We start from the raw sequence: 17,873 nt of genomic DNA, 5'->3' as shown, positions 1-17,873 counted from the left end.
ACCATATGGCTCCTGCCAGTTGCCGATAACTCGGTTACAAAACATGATCATCTCATACAACACATTATATCACATCATGTCTTGACCATATCACATCACAAAATGCCCTGCAAAAACAAGTTAGACGACCTCTACTTTGTTGTTGCATATTTTACGTGGTTGCTACGGGCTTAGCAAGAACCGTTCTTACCTACGCATCAAAAACCACAACGATAGTTTGTCAAGTTGGTGCTGTTTTAACCTTCGCAAGGACCGGGCGTAGCCACACTCGGTTCAACTAAAGTGAGAGAGACAGACACCCGCCAGTCACCTTTAAGCAACGAGTGCTCCGAACGGTGAAACCAGTCTCGCGTAAGCGTACGCGTAATGTCGGTCCGGGCCGCTTCATCTCACAATACCGCTGAACCAAAGTATGACATGCTGGTAAGCAGTATGACTTATATCGCCCACAACTCACTTGTGTTCTACTCGTGCATAGCATCAACGCATAAAACCAGGCTCTGATACCACTGTTCGGGAACGTAGTAATTTCAAAAAAAATTCCTACGCACACGCAAGATCATGGTGATGCATAGCAACGAGAGGGGAGAGTGTTGTCCACGTACCCTCGTAGACTGACAGCGGAAGCGTTATCACAACGCGGTTGATGTAGTCGAACGTCTTCACGATCCGACCGATCAAGTACCGAACGCACGGCACCTCCGAAGTTCTACACACGTTCAGCTCGATGACGTCCCTCGAACTCCGATCCAGCCGAGTGTTGAGGGAGAGTTTCGTCAGCACGACGGCGTGGTGACGATGATGATGTTCCACCGACGCAGGGCTTCGCCTAAGCTTCGCGACGGTATTATCGAGGTGTAATCTGGTGGAGGGGGGCACCGCACACGGCTAAAATATCGTATATCAAGTGTGTTCTTAGGTGCCCCCTGCCCCCGTATATAAAGGAGCAAGGGGGAGGCCGGCTGCCTATGGGGCGCGCCAAGGAGAGGGGGGGAGTCCTCCTCCTAGTAGGAGTAGGACTCCCCTTTCCTAGTCCTACCAGGAAAAGAAGGGGGGAAGGAAAGAGAGGGAGAGGGAAAGGGGGCTGCGCCCCCCTCTCCTAGTCCAACTAGGACTCCTCTTGGGAGGGGGCGCACCACCTCCTGGTTGCTGCCCTCTTTCTCCCCTCAAGGCCCACTAAGGCCCAATACTTCCCCGGGGGGTTCCGGTAACCCTCCCGCACTCCGGTTTAATCCGAAACTTCTCCGGAACACTTCCGGTGTCCGAATATAGTCGTCCAATATATCAATCTTTACGTCTCGACCATTTCGAGACTCCTCGTCATGTCCGTGATCACATCCGAGACTCCGAACAACCTTCGGTACATCAAATCATATAAACTCATAATAAAACTGTCATCGTAACTTTAAGCGTGCGGACCCTTTGGGTTCGAGAACTATGTAGACATGACTGAGACACTTCTCCGGTCAATAACCAATAGCGGGACCTGGATGCCCATATTGGCTCCTACATATTCTACGAAGATCTTTATCGGTCAGACCGCATAACAACATACGTTGTTCCCTTTGTCATCGGTATGTTACTTGCCCGAGATTCGATCGTCGGTATCTCGATACCTAGTTCAATCTCGTTACCAGCAAGTCTCTTTACTCGTTCCGTAATACATCATCCCGCAACTAACTCATTAGTCACAATGCTTGCAAGGCTTATAGTGATGTGCATTACCGAGTGGGCCCTGAGATACCTCTCCGACAATCGGAGTGACAAATCCTAATCTCGAAATACGCCAACCCAACAAGTACCTTTGGAGACACCTGTAGAGCACCTTTATAATCACCCAGTTACGTTGTGACGTTTGGTAGCACACAAAGTGTTCCTCCGGTAAACGGGAGTTGCATAATCTCATAGTCATAGGAACATGTATAAGTCATGAAGAAAGCAATAGCAACATACTAAACGATCGGGTGCTAAGCTAATGTAATGGGTCATGTCAATCACGTCATTCTCCTAATGAGGTGATCCCGTTAATCAAATGACAACTCATGTCTATGGCTAGGAAACATAACCATCTTTGATTAACGAGCTAGTCAAGTAGAGGCATACTAGTGACACTCTGTTTGTCTATGTATTCACACATGTATTATGTTTCCGGTTAATACAATTCTAGCATGAATAATAAACATTTATCATAATATAAGGAAATATATAATACTTTATTATTGCCTCTAGGGCATATTTCCTTCAGTTCCGCCTCGAGACGGTGGCGTTTCATCCCGGAAGTCCTCTCCTTATTTTTTCTAGGTCAAAATGACTTATATACCAGAAGAGGGGCACCAGAGGTGGGCTGGGCTGAGCACAACCCACCAGGGCGCGCTTGGGGGGCCAGGCGCGCCCTGGTGTCTTGTGCTCACCAGGTGGCCCCCATCCGGTAGTTATTTGCTCTAGTATTTCTTATTTATTCCATAAAAATTCCTCGTGAAGTTTCAGCTCATTTGGAGTTGTGCAGAATAGGTAGCCTGACGTAGCTTTTCCAGGTCTAGATTTCCAGCTGTCGGAATCCTCCCTCTTTGTATGTACTCCAAAAAGCATTAATATAGATAAAAACATCATAAATAACAGTAGGTAAACATGATGCAAAATGGACGTCTCACCCCCTCCCGCTAATCTAGACGTTGTGAACGTGTGGCAAACGCGGTCTGTTGACTACTCTATAGTTTAGTGTGCCATGCTTTACGGCTTAGAACTGAGACTTCAAAGACGTTTTAAACGTCATGGAGCATATGATATGTTTCAAGAGTTGAAGTTAATATTTGAAGAAAATGCCCGGGTTGAGAGATATGAAGTCTCCAACAAGTTCTATAGCCGCAAGATGGAGGAGAATAGTTCTGTCAGTGAACACATACTCAAAATGTTTGGGTATTATAATCACTTGACTCAGCTGGGAGTTGATCTTCCAGTTGATTGTGTCATTGACATAGTTCTTTAATCACTGCCACCAAGCTACAAAGGCTTCATGATGAACTATAATATGCAAGGGATGAACAAAACAATTCTTGAGCTCTTCGCAGTCCTTAAGGCCGCGGAGGTAGAAATCAAGAAGGAGCATCAAGTGTTGATGGTTAACAAGACCACTAGTTTCAACAAAAAAGGCAAGGGAAAGAAAGAGAACTTCAAGAAGAATGGCAAGCAAGTTGCCACTCCCGGGAAGAAGCCCAAAGCTGGACCCAAGCCTAAAACTGAGTGCTTCTACTGCAAAGGGACTGGTCACTGGAAGCGGAACTGCCCCAAGTATTTGGCGGATAAGAAGGATGGCAAAGTGAACAAAGGTATATTTGATATACATTTTATTGATGTGTACCTTACTAATGCTCGTAGTAGCGCCTGGGTATTTGATACGGGTTTGGTTGCTCATATTTGTAACTCGAAACAGGAGCTACAAATTAAACAAAGATTGGCTAAGGACGAGGTGACGATGCGCGTCGGAAATGGTTCCAAGGTCGATGTGATCGCCGTCGACACGCTACCTCTACATCTACCTTCAAGATAAGTTTTAGACCTCAATAATTATTATTTGGTGCCCGCGTTGAGCCTGAACATTATATCTGGATCTTGTTTATTGAGATACGGTTATTCATTTAAGTCAGAGAATAATGGTTGTTCTATTTATATGAATAATATCTTTTATGGTCATGCACCCTTGAAGAGTGGTCTATTCTTGTTGAATCTCGATTGTAGTAATAGACATATTCATAATATTGTTGCCAAAAGATGCAAAGTTGATAATGATAATGCAACATATTTGTGGCACTGCCGTTTAGGTCATATTGGTGTAAAGCGCATGAAGAAACTCCATGCAGATGGGCTTTTGGAATCACTTGATTATGAATCATTTGATACTTGCGAATCATGTCTCATGGGCAAGATGACTAAAACTCCGTTCTCCCACTACAACAGGACCCCACCTATAGCAATGCTCTTTTCCGTATCTAAAAGTCCATATATGTGTTGCTCGTGTCTTTACCAACGGTTTGGGATGCGTTGCCTTATCCAGTGTTGCTAGCGCATAATGCAACACTTATACGGCCATTGGTAAAAGGGACCGTTGCAAGAGTACAACAAATAAAACCGATTTTACAACACCTTATATATGTTGGTGGTTAATGTACTGGAATACAAATCTCATTACTTGGCAACAGAGAATCTGCAATGCTTCAGCTATTTTTACATATATAATGTGAATAATATTTTATATATACATTTATTTATTGCCAGAAATTAAATTAATGCTCAACATAATGATGATAATTATGTATATGAAGTAAGGAAGAAAAAGAGAATATACTTGCAAGAGGAAGGACCCATATTTGAATAAAACTGTCGGATTACGATAGTTGGTATTACAGGAGGAACATCATCCAAATGTGATGCATAATCTAAATAATTTCTTGACAACGAAGATCAAACTGAAAGCATCAATCAACATCCCTACACCTTAACTAAAACTTCGTCGAGGAACATCATCCAACAGGAACAACATCCCTACTACATAACCAAAACTGAAAGCATCCATCATCTTCATCATGAACCGGAACATCGTCATTATCATTGCACTATACTTGCCATGCACCCATATAATCATCCACATATCTTTTGAATCTACAAAGAAAATAACAAAATGAACAGTTAACACACAATGCATTGACGATAGAGGCAGGATATTACACATGTACTAAGGTTGAAGGCAATGCAATCTTTGTATTTTCTGCATTACCGAGAGTATTGCAGTTTTTGTGACTTCATACTAAATTTCACAAGTGCCATATCGACATGCACTGCCCAGAATACATTTGTGATTTTAGCACCCTCAAGTTTGAATTTAGTATCACAACTTACAATTGTAGCAAGAGAAAATAAGAAGTCCAATAGCAAATAATAAGTAAGAAACAAATGAACAAGCTAGCACTATAGTTTGAAAACTATTGAGATGTGATTATGATAAGATACCAGCATGAGTGTAGTTGTTATTGATGACTAATCACATTGCCACAATATACGACACATCCTGCAGAACAACATGGCTCAGTAAAATTATATGGACGATAGACTAAGTGCTGATGTGCATTCAAGGGCAATGTGAGTGACAGTACCACTTCTCTTATGTTCTCCAGTTAGTTAGCAAACTGAAACAAAACGGTTTTAGTCATCTAAAACTGAACCAAAACATTTAGCTCTAGTTGGTTTGACTCATCCAACACGAAACATACAAACCTACAGGTGCTCACCACGCTTTGGAACAAACCTACAGCTTTTGAAAATATAAGCTTCATTATATGATGGAATAGAAGTTTAATAAATCAGATGGGAACGATTTATAGTTTTGTGTAGCAAAGAAAACAGGGGTCATTAGCTTAAAGTATGACATCTGAACAAATGATGTAGTATAACATATATGATTACCTTAATGTATGTTTTAGTTAAAAGAGCCTGATGCTCCAGTTACTCATTTTGATTGAAGATCAAACTCGGCGTTCTCTTTCTAGTATTGACAATTGGAACTAAAAGTATAAAATACACATTTTTTGTAAATGAGTTTCCACACCAGAACTGAATACAATTTAACAGATCAATTAGCCTTGTGGAATCTTGATCTTAAGCTAAAAAGTGAGAATCTACAAATGTGACGTTCAGACTTTCCCATGCTTGTTAAATTTTAATGTATAATTAAGGTAGAGTATCAAATACTTTTATTTTTTTAGAGAAAGACATATCAGGTAGTAACCATCAGTTTTATCCTTGCTTAGATATCAAACGAACCTGAACATGTGCTCAAAAGATAGCTCTTCAAAAAAAAAAAACTTCTGCTTACGATGAATATTGACTGCAACCTGAATATGTGCATAAGCAGCACCATTATCGATAACGTACATAAATAAAAAGGAAGGATGCAAACCTCTTATGAATTATTTACATCAGTGAAGCTAAATCTTAGCTTCTGCTGGGACATTTAGAAAGAAAACATAATTTTTTTAGGTTCACAAGATCAAATTTGCATGTCACGGTCTCTTTCCAGCTTCAGGGAGAGAATTAGTAAGTAAAAGGAGAGAAGGCACATGATAATTTACAGTAGAGCAAATCAAGCATGCCATCCCCACCAAGCCACTTCTTTGCTCAGCACTTCGTTGTCACATCCCAGATGGATCTGGCTCGTTTTTGCAGGAAAACAATGTCCACTTGGATTAATATATTTCTTTTGTCACGCACAGGCCTATAGTACTGAACCGACTCTCTCGAACCAATCTACAATGTAATGCCTTACATTTCATTGCCTAGCACATCCAATGATTCTTTGTAACTCTCTTCTTGAATTAATATGGAGGCTGTAATAGTGCCTCTCATACAACAAAATGGTGCAATATGCGGATACACCAAGAAAAAAAAAGAGTTCTTTCGCTGAAATCATTAGCCGTTACTTAATTCGTTCAGACTTCAGACATAGAAAAAAGTAGTACTCATGCAAATACATGTGGATTTGACATATCTGTGCCCGTGTTGACATCTATGCTAAATATTTCTACTATAAAATATGATTATACCAACTATGACAGTAATGAAATATATGTAGCAGTGGATTAACTCCTAATATTCCTCGCTATTGTTGTTAATTTGGTCCTTACGGAAGGCCAAATCGGAAGATTCTGCTCCCTTGAACAGAAAAAAACAGAACATAGGTGTCCACACCTAATTACTAATTAGATTATAGGAATTCGTCAGACTAACTACAGTGAAGATAAGCGCGAAGTGTGACTGGCAGGCTTAATGCACGACATTGATCTGTCGTACAATCCCCACATGCGCGCGCTGTGCAGAACTTAAGCATGCTGACGCTATATTGGTGCTTTAATGTCGGTGCGTCCTACTTAGATTCACAGTTTTATCCTTACCTGGGTTAAATAATATCCATGAAGCTATGTTGGTCCGTTTGGTTGTGAGGGCACATCCATGGCGATGAAGACGAACCATATCAATGAACCAAAGAAAACCTAGCTGGGTGTGTCTAGTGACTAAGCAACGCAATGAGGGAGTTACGAAGCACCAGTCTTAACTGCGGCAGATCGAGGACTTGGGAGCAGAGAGGAGGAGTGGACCAAACGCACCTGAAACCAGAGGAGAAGGAGGAGGAAGCTCCATGGCTGCTTCATTCCGAGTAGCGGCAAGGCTATCCACTGGTCGTTCATCCCTGCACGTCTATAGGAGAAGAGAAACACAGATGTTAGAGAAAGGTGGGAGAGGGAGAGAGCACGAAGCCAGGGGAGGGCATGCACTCACCGGACGAGAGGATCACGACATGGCCACCGGCGCCAGAGCCCATGACGGAAACCCTAGCCATGGGGGAGGGTCGCGGGTGGGCTTTGGTGGCCGCGAGCGCCGGATCTAGCCGGATGGAAGGGCGCCGTGATGCAAGGGAACCTCAGGCTATGCTTCAAGATGGTGGGATTCGCCGGACGTCGCCTGAATCAGCCGCCGCAGGTGGCGCAGCGGGGAGCCACGTGAAGAGAGAGATGGGATATGAGAGGGGATGGGTGGGTGGGGGATGAGGCAGGTCCAGCAACCTCCGGAGCTGCAAGGTGGGAGGAGTGGAGGGGGAAGGCCCGCGACGAGGTGGATCAGAGGAGGGAGACGAGGCGGTGGGTGGCGGCGATTTGAGGGAGATGAGGGGAGCATAGGGGCTCTGTTTCTTGCGCCTCTTTCTCCTTTCCTCTGTTTATTTCTTTTTTTTCCATATGTACCACGATAGCGTCATGAGCTGCAAATCTGCAACGCATATGCTACAACTCCAATATGCGTATCTAGTGTGAATTTTGCAACATACAGTCAAAATGTTGTACAACTTGTGTTGCTTTATAGAGGGTATCCTTATAGTGTCTGGAACAATGGAGTGAGCCAATGACTTATTAGAAATAATACATACCGATGTATGCGGTCCGATGAGTGTTCATGCACGCGGCGGGTATAGTTATTTTCTGACCTTCACAGATGATTTGAGCAGATATGAGTATATCTACTTAATGAAACACAAGTCTGAAACATTTGAAAAGTTCAAAGAATTTCAGAATGAAGTGGAGAATCATCGTAACAAGAAAATAAAATTTCTACTATCTGATCGCGGAGGCGAATATTTGAGTTACGAGATTGGCCTTCATTTAAAACAATGTGGAATAGTTTGACAACTCATGCCACCGGGAACACCACAGCGTAATGGTGTGTCCGAACGTCGTAACCGCACTTTATTAGATATGGTGCGTTCTATGATGTCTTTTACCGATTTACCACTATCGTTTTGGGGTTATGCATTAGAGACAGCCGCATTCACGTTAAATAGGGCACCATCTAAATCCGTTGAGACGACACCATATGAACTGTGGTTTGGCAAGAAACCTAAGCTGTCGATTCTTAAAATTTGGGGTTGCGATACTTATGTCAAAAGGCTTCAGCCTGATAAGCTCGAATCCAAATCGGAAAAGTGCGTCTTCATAGGATACCCTAAGGAAACAATTGGGTACACCTTCTACAACAGATCCGAAGGAAAGATCTTTGTTGCTAAGAATGGAACCTTTCTAGAGAAGGAGTTTCTCTCGAAAGAAGTGAGTGGGAGGAAAGTAGAACTTGATGAAGTAATTGTACCTTCTCTCGAGTTGGAAAGTAGCACATCTGAGAAATCCATTCCCGTGATGCCTACACCAACTAGAGAGGAAGCAAATGATCATGATCATGAAACTTCAGATCAAGTTGCTACTGAACCTCGTAGGTCAACCAGAGTACGATCCGCACCAGAGTGGTATGGTAATCCTGTTCTGGAAGTCATGTTATTAGACCATGGTGAACCTACGAACTATGAAGAAGCTATGATGAGCCCAGATTCCGACATAACAAAGTGTGGACTTGCCCGATGATCGGCAAGCCATAGAGAATAAATGGATCTTCAAGAAGAAGACTGACGTTGATGGTAATGTTACTGTTTACAAAGCTCGACTTGTCGCAAAAGGTTTTCGACAAGTTCAAGAGGTTGACTACGATGAGACTTTCTCACCCGTAGCGATGTTTAAGTCCGTCCGAATCATGTTCGCAATTGCCGCATTTTATGATTATGTAATCTGGCAAAAGGACGTCAAAACTGCGTTCCTTAATAGATTTCTTAAAGAAGAATTGTATATGATGCAACCAGAAGGTTTTGTCGATCCTAAAGGTGCTAACAAAGTGTGCAAGCTCTAGTGATCCATCTATGGACTGGTGCAAGCATCTCGGAGTTGGAATATATGCTTTGATGAGGTGATCAAAGCATATGGTTTTATACAGACTTTCGGTGAAGCCTGTATTTGCAAGGAAGTGAGTGGGAGCTCTGTAGCATTTCTAATATTATATGTGGATGCCATATTGTTGATTGGAAATGGTATAGAATTTCTGGATGACATAAAAAGATACTTGAATAAGATTTTTTCAACGAAAGACCTTGGTGAAGCTGCTTATATATTAGGCATCAAGATCAATAGGGATAGATCGAGACGCTTAATAGGACTTTCACAAAGTACATACCTAGATAAAGTTTTGAAGAAGTTCAAAATGGATCAGTCAAAGAAAGGGTACTTGCCTGTGTTATAAGGTGTGAAGTTGAGTTAGACTCAAAGCCCGACCACTCTAGAAGATAGAGAGAAAATGAAAGTCATTCCTTATGCCTCAGCCATAGGTTCTATCATGTATGCTATGCTGTGTACCAGACCTGATGTGTGCCTTGCTATAAGTTTGGCAGGGAGGTACCAAAGTAATTCAGGAGTGGATCACTGGACAACGGTCAAGAACATCCTGAAGTACCCGAAAAGGACTAAGGATATGTTTCTCGTTTATGAAGGTGACAAAGAACTCGTCGTAAATGATTACGTCGATGCTAGCTTTGACACTGATCCGGATGATTCTAAGTCACAAACCGGATACATATTTCTATTGAATGGTGGAGCTGTCAGTTGGTGCACTTCCAAGTAGAGCGTCGTGGTGGGATCTACGTGTGAAGCGGAGTACATAGCTGCTTCGGAAGCAACAAATGAAGGAGTCTGGATGAAGGAGTTCATATCCGATCTGGGTGTAATACCTAGTGCATCGGGTCCAATGAAAATCTTTTGTGACAACACTGGAGAAATTGCCTTGGCGAAGGAATCCAGGTTTCACAAGAGAACCAAACACATTAAGAGATGCTTCAACTCCATTCGTGAACAAGTCAAGGATGGAGACATAGAAATTTGCAAGATACATACGGATCTGAATGTAGCAGACCCGTTGACTAAGCCTCTTCCACGAGCAAAACATGATCAACACCAAGACTCCATGGGTGTTAGATTCATTACAATGTAATCTAGATTATTGACTCTAGTGCAAGTGGGAGACTGAAGGCCTAGAGGCAATAATAAAGTTGTTATATTATATTTTCTTATACATGATAAAGGTTTATTATTCATGCTGGAATTGTATTGATCGGAAACCTAAATACATGTGTGAATACATAAACAAACACCGTGTCCCTAGTGAGCCTCTACTTGACTAGCCCGTTGATCAAAGATGGTTATGGTTTCCTAACCATGGACATGTGTTGTCATTTGATAACGGGATCACGTCATTAGGAGAATGATGTGATGGAAAAGACCCACCCGTTAGCTTAGCATAATGATCGTTCAGTTTTATTGCTATTGCTTTCTTCATGTCAAATACATATTCCTTCGACTATGAGATTATGCAACTCCCGCATACTGGAGGAATGCCTTGTGTGCTATCAAACATCACAACGTAACTCGGTGATTATAAAGATGCTCTACAGGTATCTCTGAAGGTGTTTGTTGAGTTGGCATAGATCGAGATTAGAATTTGTCACTCCGAGTATCAGAGAGGTATCTGTGGGCCGTCTCGGTAATACACATCATAAGCTTGCAAGCAAACGACTAAGGAGTTAGTCACGAGGTGATGTATTACAGAACGAGTAAAGAGACTTGCAGGTAACGAGATTGAACTAGCTATGAAGATACCAACGATCGAATCTCCGACAAGTAACATACCGATGGACAAAGGGAATTACCTATGTTTTCATAACGGTTTGACCGATAAAAATCTTCGTAGAATATGTAGGAGCCAATATGAGCATCCAGGTTCCGCTATTGGTTATTGACCGAAGAGGTGTCTCGGTCATGTCTACATAGTTCTCGAACCCGTAGGGTCCGCACGCTTAACGTTCGATGACGATATAATATTATATGAGTTATGTGATTTGGTGACCGAATGTTGTTCGGAGTCCCGGATGAGATCACGGACATGACGAGGAGTCTCGAAATGGTCGAGAGGTAAAGTTTGATATATAGGATGATGGTATTCGAACACCGGAAGTGTTCCGAAGGGTACCGGGTACATATCGGGTCACCGGAAGGGGTTCCGGGCACCCCCGACAAAAGATATGGGCCATATGGGCCAAGAGGGGAAACGCACCAGCCACAAGGGGCTGGTGTGCCCCCCATATGGGCCGGCCAAGGTGGAGAAGGAAAGGGGAGAAAGGGAACAGGATCCCCCCTTCCTTCCCCCTCCGCCTCTTTCCCTCCCCCTCGGATATATATGGCAGGGGGGGCGCGCGGCTAGGGAGGAGCCTAATTAGGATTCAGCCCTATTTGGGGCGCCTCCTGGCCTCTCCCCTCCCCCTCCCACCTATATATATGTGGGGGCGGGGGGAGGGGCGCCCCTAGCACAGACCAGACAATTGCCTTTCCGTGTGCGGCGCCCCCGTCCATCGTTTACACCTCCGGTCATGTTTTCGTAGTGCTTAGGCGAAGCCCTGCGGAGATCACATCACCATCACTGTCACCACGCCGTCGTGCTGACGGAACTCATCTACTACCTCGACGTCTTGCTGTATCAAGAAGGCGAGGGACGTCACCGAGCTGAACGTGTGCAGAACTCGGAGGTGCCGTACGTTCGGTACTTGATCGGTCAGAGCTAGAAGAAGTTCGACTACATCAACCGCGTTGTTAAACGCTTCCGCTTACGGTCTACGACGGTACGTAGACACACTCTCCCCTTCGTTGCTATGCATCTTCATGGATAGATCATTGCGTGCGTGTAGAATTTTTTTTGTTTTATATGCAACGATTCCCAACATGGGCAAGGATTAACTAAAGTGTGAGGAAGGATTAACTAATTAGCAAACACATAGGCATACATAGAAAAGTAAAGTGTGGGAAAGGATTAACTAATGTGTGGGAAAGGATTAACTAATTAGCAAACGCATAGGCATACATAGAAAAGTAAAGTGTGGGAAATGATTAACTAAAGTGTGGGAAAGAATGAACTAATTAGCAAACGCACAGGCATACATAGAGTGTTGAGTCATCACGGATCTTCCAGTGTTGCCTTAGGGCAGACCCATAACGGGTTGTGGCAAGAAGAAAAGGTCGAACGTGTACGCATACCTATATTGAGTCAGTGGTGCCCCTGTAAGGATAATTTTTTCAGAAACCCGTGTCTGTAGTTATGGACAAATTGGATCTTGGTAACAATTGGTAGAACGACTTTAACCTAACAATTAAAACTTGTCAATGTGTGAGTGCTTTGACTGTCTCTTCTTCATGGATTATACGATGGGCAGGACAAGGTAGTATTATGTATGTGAAGGTAGGTGAGTAGAATAAATTTAGTTTATGAGTTCCTGATAGACGTAAGTTTTAACAAATTCGTGAACTTCCTTTTTTGGCCTGCCTTGAATGTGGTACGAAGTTGTTACTCTAACTCTAAATGTGGTGGTTTTGGGTAAATAACTCAGGACATGGGTGGGAGCTACGATGATGGCTCCGAGGCAGTCCGGTACTATGACGAGGGGAAGAACCTGTCGGTGCACGAGGCTGAGATGATGGGCAATGCGGCTGAGCATTCGCTGCTCATGACGATGATTCCCTGGACAAAACTGATGCGCCTCAGGACAGTGCTGGCTGAAGAAGCATATGTCATGCCTGTACGACCAAGCCAAGGAGACCAACACCCTCTGGGGTGCGGTTGTTGTGGCTGCCCTGGTTGGCCTTGTCATCTTGTGGCGCAAAGACAAGTTGCACATGAGCTGCCTTAAATGGCGCTCTCGCTCAGCGGTCAGGTATGCACACATTGAGCTATTTGTTTCTCTTGAACTACAATGCATGTTTCATATGGTTGAGACAGTCTAGCTCTTTCCATGTTTAGCAGTGTACATACAGTTGTCCAGTATGGTCGCTAATATGCATGTTTGTTGCTTACTCTCTGGACACCATCATCTGTACCCTCTCCTCAGCATGTGCTCAGATTGGCCTAGGATTTTCTTTGATGCGTAGCATAGTGTTGCTTCGACCAGTACTTGCAAAACTCGTTTTGTGTTTCGACCAGTACTAGCATATTCATTTTGTGCAGTAAGCCTCTCTTTCTGTTCTTCTTTGCCCAGTTATGGGCCTGAAGACTGACTGATTGAACTCCCTGATACATCTACCGAGCAGTTCAATCCCTTATCATGTCCCTGCACATACCCTAGTTAGAAAATCACATGCACGTGCTGCCTGAAATTAAGTATGTGCTTTGATATCTTCTCTTTGTTAAGAATTTAATTGGGTGTAGTTTCTGTTGAAGATTCTTTTAGAGATATAGCGGGGGGCATGGTCAAAATGAGCAGTAGAAAACTGTTTGGATGGTTCATTAGGTATGAAATCATGAGATGTCACTTTGGTTTCGATGTGGATAATGTATTAAAAATCCGCAAGTCACTGATTTTGCTTCATTTCGCATGAACTTAGTATGGGTAATGAGATAATTTTTGCTGCAATTTTTTTACTCATGTTCAATATTGCATAGTAAACAACAAATTATGCATCCATTTAGAGCAAAGTTGGTTTTGATTTGGATTTCGCTTTGTTCTAGTAAGTATGAAGTAGGAAATTGTGACTATTAAACAAACACTTATTACTGATTCTGCTGAACGTACGGCTAATGGGATAGTTTTCTTTTTGTTGCTACCTTATGAAGTTAGTATGGATACTGAAAATACAGTTTACATTATATATAAAGTGGGCATGCCTACCCATGTTTTATTGTTTTATCATTTTAGTGGTCAGTCTACCTAGAAGTGGTGGATCAGATAGTTATTTAGTTTTCACTGGCAATTTGCGAGGTTTCTTTCATTGCTATGCTATGATACCTAATTGTCATCTTTATATGATTCAATATGTTTGCTGTTGCATTCATGTTTACAGTGTAGTACTAAACTTTTATGCAGTCACTAGATTGGTCCTTGTCATTAACATTATTGGCATTCATGTCTTAATGTTTTTACATCTCATCATTAAGTCTGTTTTCAAGTCTTATATCTGAGGAAAGATGCATTTCACCTAGGTCCTAAACCTATTACAGCTATCCCAACTGTTCACTGTTTTTAATGTGTTACATAGTAAAAGAAAATATGATAGGTATATTATCTTGTTTCTTATGTTTCCATTTTAATGGAATCACACTGTTTATATCTTAATTTGCAAAGATTATTTGAAATTGTCAATTGCGATGTTCGTTGCAACCTGTGAAGTCAGGAGTGAACGTCAATGTTTTTGTTGCTAACTGATGCTTTGTTCTGTCAGTTGATGATCTCTGTGACTGGCGGGTTCGTTCGTGGTCTTCTTCGTTGATACAATCTCTGATGTGTCTTCAGATATCACCCTGGAGTCATTATAACCAAGATGGCCTTGCCAATATTTGTGACAATGACGAAAGGAGTCTCTAGTTGTAATACAGCAAGTTTGACAGTGGATTTGCTTGTGGCCAGGCTTCTGAGATGCCAAATTTTCTTCTTGCTCTTGTCGCATCATTGTACCTTTGCATTGTTTAATATGGCGCTCCCTTTGAAGTTTCTACTACATTCTGAGAAATGGGTGTCGGAATGTACAACTAAATACTGTGAAATCCATAATAATGCTTGTTTTGTGCTTGAGAAATGAACTCTGGGTATCTGTTTGTCTCTATGTTCCCTCCAAACCAATGGTTTTGCTTGTGATTTTGGTGTAATTATCACTCTTAGTAACAAATGACAGCCACTCAAACTGACTGCTTTCTAAGTATGAATATGCAAACTTGACCTAAAAATCAAACAAAACCAGGAAGAATGAATGGGGGAGTAAACAAAATACTAAGAACATATGTACTCCCTCCATTCCTAAATACAAGTCTTTTTAGAGATTTTAATACAGACTACATACGAATGTATATAGTCATATTTTTGAGTGTAGGTTCACTCATTTTGCTCCGTATGTAGTCTCTTATTGAAATCTCTAGAAAGAATTACATTTAGGAACTGGGGAGTATATAACAGCAATAATATTCTTATTTGGTTAATTTTATGAAACACTCTACCAAATGACCGCGGTGTAATTCCTTGTATTGTTACCAAACATCATAAAATAGAAAGTTAAGTAGGATGAATGAATTATGATAGATCCAACAACATAAACAAAGAAACATATTTAACACAAACAATATGATTATACTGAGAAACAAAATTGAAAGAAACATACACTCCTGAATATATATAACAAAAGTAATAATGTATATACTTGCGATTATTCAACAAACATCCTACAAGAGAGTGACTAATGGCAAAATTCACAAATTTACAAAACCAAGCACAAAACCCTGTCAATATAACATATGTGATGTGCTCAGAGAGCCTGCACAAGCTACTGAACGCAACTAAGCTTCACAGGTAACTTTCCTCTGGTGGCAAAATTACAAGGGGAACACCAGAGAGAAGACTATCCATCTCATGCGCCTATGCTACCGAGCCAGAAGAAGAGGGGGAACTGCACGATGGCCATGAAGAGCAGGAAGTAGTGCTGACGCGTCGAGTGCCTCTCGCTGCCCCGCATCTCTGTGAAGATCACCCGCTTCATCGTCCTCACCAGGAAGATCCCCATGCACATGCTCATCCACGGCATCATCACCTAGTACGAGTAGGACCATAGGAGCCGGGCGACGATAGCCAGGGATAGCCCAGCGAACAGATACCCCGCTGTAGGCAACCAGGTAAAGCAGCGGCACCTCGCCCCCGCCCATTGAGTAGAGGAGCCCCTTCAGGAACACGATCTATAGGCCCCATCCGATTAGTCCTCTTGTGAACTGGAGATTGATAGCTTCTGGAGTGAACCTGCATGGATACCTAGTGCTTTAGGAACGCTGGGTTTGATGTCTCACTGTATTGCGGATGAAAGTTAAAAAGGAAGAAGGGAAAACTCACTTTCCCATGAAGCCTAATGTGAAGCCCGCGAGGATAATGAAGCTACCAAACGCCATGAAAGGGATGTACAAATCTGGCGCATTTATATCATACATTGGAGGTTTGTACGACAACCGGCCACCCACAGGTTCACTTATCCGAGTCCAGTGCCCCTGAGAAGGCAATGCAAATACTTTTACCTCAGTACACCAGATAGATAGAAGAACCAGAACTATATCCAGCGTAGATGGGAGAGACAACCAAACATACCCTATGAAGGAACGGGAACAGTATGACTTTCAACTTGTTCCTGACATACTGATCATTCACATGGAAGTAGTACTGTGGATTGGAGAAATATCTACTGATCTGCAAGAGTACAGCCAATAAATAATTTAGAGATAGTTTGTGAGAGATACGAAACACCCTGGGGGGTCGAGGTTCTTTGGAGGCTCCTTACATTGCTCTGCATGAACTCTGAACTGGAGCCGAGGAACTTCTCCCCATACACTCCTAACCCAGTCTTAATCAGACCTGAGCTTGCGCCGTACAATGGATTGTCGTATGGGCCAGGCTGTGGATTTGGTGGGGGGATCTGCATCCCAGGAGGATGAGGATTTCTGTAGTTATCATACATGGCTGCAAAGAAGAAGCGGAGGTAAAGATAATTGATGTGTCAATTGATAATAAGATACTCACGTGCATGGTGGTCACAGAAAAGAGACAAACTGTGAACACAGCATTAGCATAGAAGAAGGTGAAAACTATCAGGTACACATGACGGATGGAAACAGAGGTTGTCTTGCATACTTCTAGGGTGGTAAGTTCATTTGCTAACCACTAGGCATACCACACAACTGATTCGTGGACCAAATTTTGAACAGCATATACATTAGTACAAAATAGCTCAACTTGGCATTTTAATCATTCTACAGCGTGGTTTAAACAAGATAAAAGTTGTGAAGATAACAGAGAAAGTCATCTGGTATATGTGCTCTGCTATTAGAATTCGAAGTTCACTTGTTTGTTTAATGATGGTGTAAAGGCATATCCTCCTTTATGGCGAGAGGAAAATTCCACTAGTACAATAAGGATAGTAATTTAGGGTAGGGAAGCAAGCTGTTCAACAGAGGAGTAGTACATGAGACTAGGATGCACAAATAGCAAACAGTTAGTAATTTTCTAAAATTTACAGGATATGCAAACTCGGAACCATGATGCTTATATGTCAGTTTGAGTAGTAATGCCTCTGCCGCTAAATACACAAGCATTCTCTGAATATCTAATTCTACACGCACCATCAGTAACTGTCATCAAACGACAGGCGATGAGCCTGTGCAGAAAAAGGAATAAGATTTTTTATCGGCAAAAACATTTAGCCCTGGTCGACTACACTGACCCGTCTTTTATCGGCAGGAATAAGCAGACCAACATATCATAGTCCAAGATCAGCCATACATGTACAGTCAACCGGGAGAAGAAAAAAAAACACCCTGTTAGACTAAGTATATATTAGATATACGTATTGTAACACAACTTGTATTTGTACGGTTCCCTCTTATAAATATATGACAGC

The 17,873-nt window shown here is 42.3% G+C and overlaps 1 long non-coding RNA gene and 1 pseudogene across 1 annotated transcript; both read right to left on the bottom strand.

Moving 5' to 3' along the window:
* Window positions 1–4,397: 4,397 nt before the first annotated feature.
* Window positions 4,398–7,736, bottom strand: LOC120973884 (uncharacterized). The gene is made up of 3 exons (XR_005769472.3): window positions 7,327–7,736; window positions 7,155–7,245; window positions 4,398–4,656 (listed from the first exon to the last, which is right to left on the bottom strand). It is a non-coding gene; the product is annotated as an uncharacterized lncRNA (long non-coding RNA).
* Window positions 7,737–15,845: 8,109 nt separating this feature from the next.
* On the bottom strand, window positions 15,846–17,778 carry LOC109784328 (uncharacterized; annotated as a pseudogene).
* Window positions 17,779–17,873: the final 95 nt, after the last annotated feature.

The sequence above is a fragment of the Aegilops tauschii genome, chromosome 2, assembly GCF_002575655.3.
Source record: "Aegilops tauschii subsp. strangulata cultivar AL8/78 chromosome 2, Aet v6.0, whole genome shotgun sequence".
Classification (NCBI taxonomy): Eukaryota; Viridiplantae; Streptophyta; class Magnoliopsida; order Poales; family Poaceae; genus Aegilops; species Aegilops tauschii.
Note: the sequence above shows the minus strand (reverse complement) of the source record. Positions and strands in the feature narration are given on the sequence as shown.